This window comes from Plutella xylostella, chromosome 20 (assembly GCF_932276165.1).
Source record: "Plutella xylostella chromosome 20, ilPluXylo3.1, whole genome shotgun sequence".
Taxonomy (NCBI): Eukaryota; Metazoa; Arthropoda; class Insecta; order Lepidoptera; family Plutellidae; genus Plutella; species Plutella xylostella.
Genome location: NC_064000.1, coordinates 2,748,454 through 2,756,420, shown reverse-complemented (window position 1 = coordinate 2,756,420; position 7,967 = coordinate 2,748,454).

Sequence of the window (7,967 nt, the reverse complement as noted above, 5' to 3'; positions counted from 1 at the left end):
GGTTATTGTATACACAAGTAAAATTAATTATTTTACAATATTCAGTACAATTTTTTTTTAAATATGGGCAGCCTTTCTCACTTAAATCAATTACTATACAATGGGGGCTAACGCGTGTGAATTTGCCGCTAGGGGCGCTGGTGTTCACTGAGGTCAAGTGACATTTTACTTTTCATATAATTTGTTTGGCGGGCTTCGTGATAAATTATATTTTCGTTCATTTCCCTGTTGAAAAGTGATCTCTTTTTGAAAAATTATCGCAAATATGGATTATTTGTCGTTGAAAGCTGAATAATTAAGGAAAAGAGGCGCAAAAATAAGCAGTCTCAAAGAGCAGCTAATTCCGAGGTTAGTTTGTTTACTGTTTACAAACTTATTTTTTACGAAGTGTATGCTTGTTTGCTTAGGTAACAGCTATGTTTTTTCTTTTTACAGACACCAAGACTATGACCGTAACAGTAACTTGGTTGGAAACGTAGAGGACAGCATCATACAACAAAATGATTCAGTGTATACTTACTGTTGAGTGGCCTTCAGAAACTTTGTATAGCAGTGTGAACACTAATAATTAAACTCCAGATCTAGATATTGTCACCAATGAGTACTTTGGAATTTATGTACAATGTATACCATCGCTCTTACGGTTAATTAAAACATCGTGATAAAACCTGCACATCTAGATTTTCGAACCCACCAACCTGCAGAGGACCAGCGTGGTAGGAAATTGGTCCAAGCTTAGGAGTGGAGTTTAGACCTTAAGGCGATATGCACAAAGGCTCCATTCGAGTGAGCCAGGTGCAGGTACTGACACCCCCACAAATAATAGAATACTTAGTATACTATACTACCATTATTTAGTTTCAACTAACAACTCAACCAGCATTCATTGTGTGGATTACTAATGTGTTATATTTTTTGTATAGCAGTGTGTTTAAACGGAAAGGATAAATAAAAGTTAAATCAGTGTGTAATTCTTTTATTTTTATTGTATTTATTAAATGCCTAATCCTTATTTACATTATGTTCTTTCTGAAATTAGTTATAATGATTTTCACAAACACGAGATTGTCGGATAATAATTATTTCACAAGCCACTGTTTTAGAACAGTTTTATCACTTGTTAACATAAGTCCTCCTTTTCTTTCCGAACATAACGGATCTACACTACATTGCGGCATAGTAACTCGATGTGATGATAGTTATTTTATAATTAATAAGCTTATAAGATTCAAAATTTTAAAACTTTATTTCGCGCCAATTTGATACAGTCTCCTTTGATAAGTTTGACAGCTATGGTACCTCTTGCCCTCAGTCGACAGTGGCGCCAACTGGTGAGCAAAAAAACGGTAGTCCCCATTAGAACATAAAGCTTGAACCCAATTTCTCTTTTCTAACCACTTTACAAAAACTTTTTTATTTTCTAAGTAATGTATTATTACCTTTCGAAATTGAATATAATCCATTTAACCATCTGTCCATTTGTATCCAAAATTCCTTTCTATCCAACGAACACGATTTCTTTCCAATTCAGATAGTTTTGAATATGGATATGGAGGTTTAATATAAAATGTTTGAGTATATTCGTTACAGGCTAAAGCAAATTCTTTAATAATAAATTGATTATAAGCGTCTTTAAATCCTTGCACATCTACAATTATAGTATTAGAGTTCATGATATTTTCTTTACTATATTGCTTAATGGACTATATTCAATCACACAATCGTTGAGGATTAAACAATATGCTGAAGTATGATCAGGGAGTTCCTGATCACTTTCAATTTCCACACGTACATCCACAGGACCGATTTTTAGAGTTTCGTTTTGACGACTACAGTCGATCACAAACAAGGGTGCGTATTCCTTATACACCTTTAAACTCAACAACGGCTCACACCGACGACCGTAATAAGACTGATGGAATTTAGCGTATTGTTCGTATAATAATATATATTTATCCTCAGAAAACTTGATATTCAGGCTTTCATAAGGATAGTACGTTGAATTTAAAAATAATTTAATATCACGGAGATTACAGTGATCGAATTGAGACATATCTTTTGCACCAACATTTTTACGAGCTGTTTGAAGTCCAATAATAACAAAGCGCGGTTTTTCTAGCTGCGAGGTAGTTTTTATTGACCAAGTATGTTTTGTAGTTCGCGGTAGTAGTGGATATTCATATAGATCCCAATTTCTGAACGCTAATTTAATAAATCGATCCTTTTCCAAATACCTCAAAAATTGAATTCGCTCACGATCGGACAACTTAATGTGAGGCATTCTCCAAACTATTTTGCTTATACTTATATCCTCCAATATCTCATTCGTATTTAATTTTACCGCGTTTATATTTGTATTACTTCTTAAAAGAATTAATTCATGTTTGCAATTAAGAATAATTTTGTTATAGTCTTCAGCAAAACCACAGAATAATAACTAGTACCAGGTACAGAAGTCCATCTTCGCAATGGCTATCAAAGAAATATGACTCCATCCCATAAGCAATAACATCTAATTTAGATCGCGCTCCAGCCGCACACGTTTTTATTTACCAGGGTGTCCACTCAAAATTCTCAAAAAAATTCCCTGACTTTTCCCTGACCATTTCAGAAAATTTCCCTGAATTTTTTATATTGAGAAAAAAAGTAAATACCTACCAATCTTCCATCCAATGGTTGTCTGGTAGAGATTGCTTTAGGCAATAAGGCCGCCTTTTTTAACTGATTTTTTAAAAGTTTATAAGTTGTTTTTTTGTATTATTTCCTTTGGTGTAAATATTTTACTGTAAATATTCGCAAATTTCAAAAACTCGTAGAAAAAAAGAATAGAATAGAATAGACCCCATTTCGGCTATGTACGCCACTATTGCAACATTTTGTATATGTCGCAGGCATCTGGTTTAATCTCCTGTTTGATTGAACCACTAGCCCGTTCATTGGATGGCGCTATTCAGTTGTATGACTAGGCCGAACGTTGATTGTACAAGCGTCACAAAACGTCCAACTAGTTAGCTGACTTAAAATCAGTCAGGTGGTGAATAAAACAAATATGGAGTCTAACAGCTAACAGCTGACACAGAAAGCACCTATATTAATAGTTTTTTTGCAAATAAATTAGCTTTAAAGTGCGATATTTGTGTTAAAGTAGTGTGTCAACATGGATTTACCTATTATTAAGCCGCGGGCGGATAGTTTCAAAGAAAAAATTGTGGCGATATGAAGGTACGTTTATTGTTATTGTTTAGTTAATTTGTGAGATAAAAGGTTTGTAACATTGTCTTTTTGTTGACTCTTGTCTGGTCATGTTCACCCTAACCAGACATTACAAAGTTGTTATACTATATCCTATTCAACGACTTCGCTGAATGACGTTCAGTCAAGATATCGAACGTTACAATCAACTACTTGACGCGTTGTCCTTTAGGGTTCTACCTTTTTTGGCATAAGATTTTTTTGCCTAATCTCGTATTGCATAGTAACGTTTGGTCAAAGTCTCGTTACGCCGAAAATCGTACGGCATAAATCTCGTTTAGTAAAAAGTTATTTCGCATAACATTGTTTAGCCTAATAATGGTATGGCCAAATCTTGAATAGCCTAATAATGCTATGGCATAGGTTTATACAAAGTAATAACATTCGTTTGGCTTTAACTTTGACGGAGCTTCTCCCTACATAGCGCAAACTGGTGCCTTGTATTGTTTCCGCTGTTTGGAAAACGCTCCGCTCCGCTTCGCTGCGCTCCGCTTTGGTTTTGATGAACATGTGCACCTAACACGCTCCTCCTCGCTTTGCTCGTCGTCGCACCTATTTTTAGGTTTCGATCTCATGGGGTTTGTAATAATTATATTGGTCGTTAACTTTCGATTTTTTGATCATACAATATCGTGATTTTCGGGATGTAGGAGAAAAATACCACAATTCGTACATTTACTACATACTTAATATATTATTTATTAAGATAACATTAGGAGAAACAAGATTATACATAGGTATAGACGAACATAAATTTGAGCAAACGAAACTTAGGTGTTTAAAGATTGTGCCTAAAGAGTTTTAGACGAAACGAGCCTTATGCCACATAAGTCTTGGCAAAGTGATGGTTCGGCCAAAAAAGTTTAGACCATACGAGTTATGCGTAATGAGTTTTGTTCAATAAAGATTATGCCAGATGAGCGGAACCCGTCCTTTAGTCATACAACTGATTAGAGTCATCCAATGAACGGGCTAGTGGTTCAATCAAACAGGAGATTAAACCAGATGCCTGCGACATATACAAAGCAATGATAAATTAACCTTTAGAATGTCGTGTGATTCAGCTTAGGAAAGGTTAAGTTTAAATAAGTACATAAGTACCTACTTGATTTTTTTGTACAACAAAGTTGAAATACGTTTATTTTGCTATAATGTGTAATTCTATTTTGTATTTGCGAAATTGATATATATATGTTATTTAGTTTTCAAAATGACATTTTACTTTTGAAAAAAGTCATCCAAATGACAATGGGCGTTTTGGGACTTATGTCCAATAAAGATGAATCATACATCGTTGGATAGCTCTTTTCAAGTGAGCAAAAAAATATTATGACGACAAATCCGTATAAGTTGTCAATTTTGAAATATATTCGTCAAAAGGAAGTATATTTCTATGGCATTTCACTCTCTCTCCTGATGACAGTTAGAGCGTAATACACGTAAACACGTATTATTAAAATGGGAGAAATTATTTTCAACTGGTTTTATTTACTGAGATAGTAAACAAATATAATATTATAATGAATGATGATCATTTTGTTATAAAAATTAAAAATGAATGTGAAAAAATGACAAAAACATTAAAATTACTGAAATAAAATATAAAAACTTTCAAGGTACCATTATTCTAATTGGACAGTAAATCAGGACTAGCGCTTCTGTTATTCACCGTATTTTATTTAGTTAAAACAAAACCGAAATTAAATATTTTCGTATGGGCGCGACGCCTTAAAAATTTTGATTAGGTGGCGAGTGTAGGCAGCGCTTCTGCATGCGCTCCCGCTGCAGGAGCAAAGTATAAGAATTGATCGATGAAATGAGCGCCGAAACAGCGCGTCTGCACCAACACGTTTTACGAGCACTTATTTTTCATCCCGAACTTCTAAAAGTCTTAAACCAAAAGTTGTTTAGAATGGCAAGCTGAGTGAAGCACACTCTTTTGAAAGAAATTGAATGACGACATCATTTTACTATTTAACAAACTATGAACTGAGTCTTGAATCTGGCTAGCGAGATTTTATTTTATTACTTATGTATTTTACGTTTAAAATAGAAGAAAGAAAATTATAACTAGTAAAGGAAAGAACTACAATTTTGCTAAATAAAATGCTTTACTAGTCATTTTTCCCTGACTTTCCAGATTGCTTATCAATTTCACTGACTTTCCCTGACCACCTTGAGCTTCCCTGACTTTTCCCTGACTATCCCTGACTTTCCAGAAAGTGGACACCCTGATTTACTTACCTACCAATTTATTTTTGAGGGAATATGCGCCTTATTTCACTGGACTACGGTGCATAATAAGTTATACGTGGTTATACGCATTGAAAAAGAAGCCACCTTAGGGTTGCCTCAGCACCACAGACTACAACGTTTACTAAGCAACGGACTGAGATTGTAAAAAGAATGTCATGATATTAAAACAAAATAATTTGAATTTAGAATACAAAGCTATTCCAAACTTATTTTCTATTGGAAATAACCAGTAAAAACAATGACAATTTCATAGTTAAGATATTTTGAAGTACATAAAATATGTATGAATCTAAGTACCTAAAACATTTAATTTTGTGAAAACATGTTTTTTTTCGTTATAATTTATATTATGATACAGAACGTGTTAGTTTCGTTAAGCACTAATCCCACTCAGCGCACATTTTATAATCGATTCATTAATACATTTTGAAGGTAGTTGTGTCTGTAAATTTAATAATTTAACGAAAAAAATATTGGAATAGACTTTGTTCAACATGGAGAAAAAAAGGGTTTGTAGTTCGGATTAATTTCATTTCAAATAAGGAACGTAGAAGAAATCAATAAAATACTTAGATTAGTTTTACCTGTCAGCATCTTTTGGTAATGTAAAAAAAATTAAATTTGGATCACGATCCGTATTTAAGCAATTAAATACGGCACAGTATCTTTTTGCTGCTTTTTTTCTTTTTATGTCCATTTTTCTATTCATAATTCGCGCGCGCGTGTATCGTCTTCCGCTTGCGGCAGCCGACTAGATTTGCCCACTCGAAGCGGCAGGCGCCAGGCTGGCGCCAGCGCCGCCCACGCGCGGAGTGACACAGGCCTGGCAAAACCAAGAATTTTGTTGAGTGGTATACTGACTGAAAAATATACTCCAATTGTATTTTTTATGCCGTTGATATCCCAACCCCATAATCGAGACATTTTTGACTCACCTTCATTTATGGAAAGCAAAGATTTTATAGTGGTTGTGATACCCGCATTTTTTTATTCGATCTATTTCTACACCATTTAATTCATAACGAATATCTTGGAAAAGGAAAAGTATAGCATTGTTCACTAATTCCACACTAGAGACTTTTTCTCCTTTGTCAGCATTTGTTTTAACTGTAATGGATCCTTCAATATACAAAGTACTTTCCGAAGGAAGAACATATAAATCTTGTTGATTAATAGGGATACGAATTTCATCATTTTTATTAAAACTGTTCACATAAGGCTTATAAGAATGCATTTGGTAGCTCTCAATCCTGTTATCTTCAAAATAGGACTCCGTCACATTAAGTATATTCATTTCGAAAGTTTAATTAATTTTAAAAATTGTTTATTTTCTTTAGTGAGCTTTCTTTTTCTGGCAGGTGGTTTCTGCAACGTGATAAGTGGAGAACTGATTCCTAGACTAGTTGGTTTCGAACTTTTATTGATAAAGTCAATCATTTTCTTCTAATATGCAAATACAGTTGTAACTCTTCGTGTCGAAGATTGACTAATTTATTATTATTATCCAAAATCCGTATATTTATTTTACTAACGCTGGTTTGATTAACAGGAAAATAAATGAGATTTTTAGGTACTTCGATTATTCTATAACCTGGAGGCACATTAGGTGCGAACTCGTTAATTTTATGGCTAGGTTTTTCGTTTATATAAGATCCGCTTACAATATCACATTCAACACGGACGATGGTTGTTGGTAAAATGCTGACTGGATACTGTGACTCATGTAATATATTAGCTTTTAGCATCTCATTTCCGAAACCTAAAATGCTACTGACCGAACTATTTTTCTCGAAATGAATGTCCTTGGAACAAAATATTTTAGTTTTTAATGTATTGTTATTACATATTATTTTGAAGGTACAGTCATTTATATTGTTTTTTAAAAAGTCATTTATATCTTCAAGTTCATATGAGCGTTCAGGAATCTCAATGACTTCATTCTCGCCGTAATGAAACTTATTGTTGTTTTTATCAATATTAGGTATTGAATTAAATGTTGAAAAATATACGAGCCCACATTCATACTCGCCATCAAGTTGCAATGCGGGTGAATAATGTGTTGACAAAGCGGATTCGCAGCCAGTTATTGATAGTGTGAACGACATTGTATAAATGATAAAACTTCATTTAATTATGTTAATTTATTCCAAAAATTATTTAGAAATTTTAAACACAGATGACCACAGTTGTATGTGTTGGTTTTTTGATAATTTATATAATTATAAAAAATATTAACATCTTTAGTTAAATACATAGTAAGTTCTAGAGGTGGTTTTAAGTTTCCATAACTGTCAAAGTATTCACAATAGTCATATATTTTTACATAGGCTACCCAATGAGTTCCCAGATTTTCCGAATTATCTGAATTTATTATTATAACAACACGACTAACATGGATCGTTCTGGAAACTTTTCTAAGCGGTTAGATCACATCAAGTGTAAGATAAGTGGGATGTGTG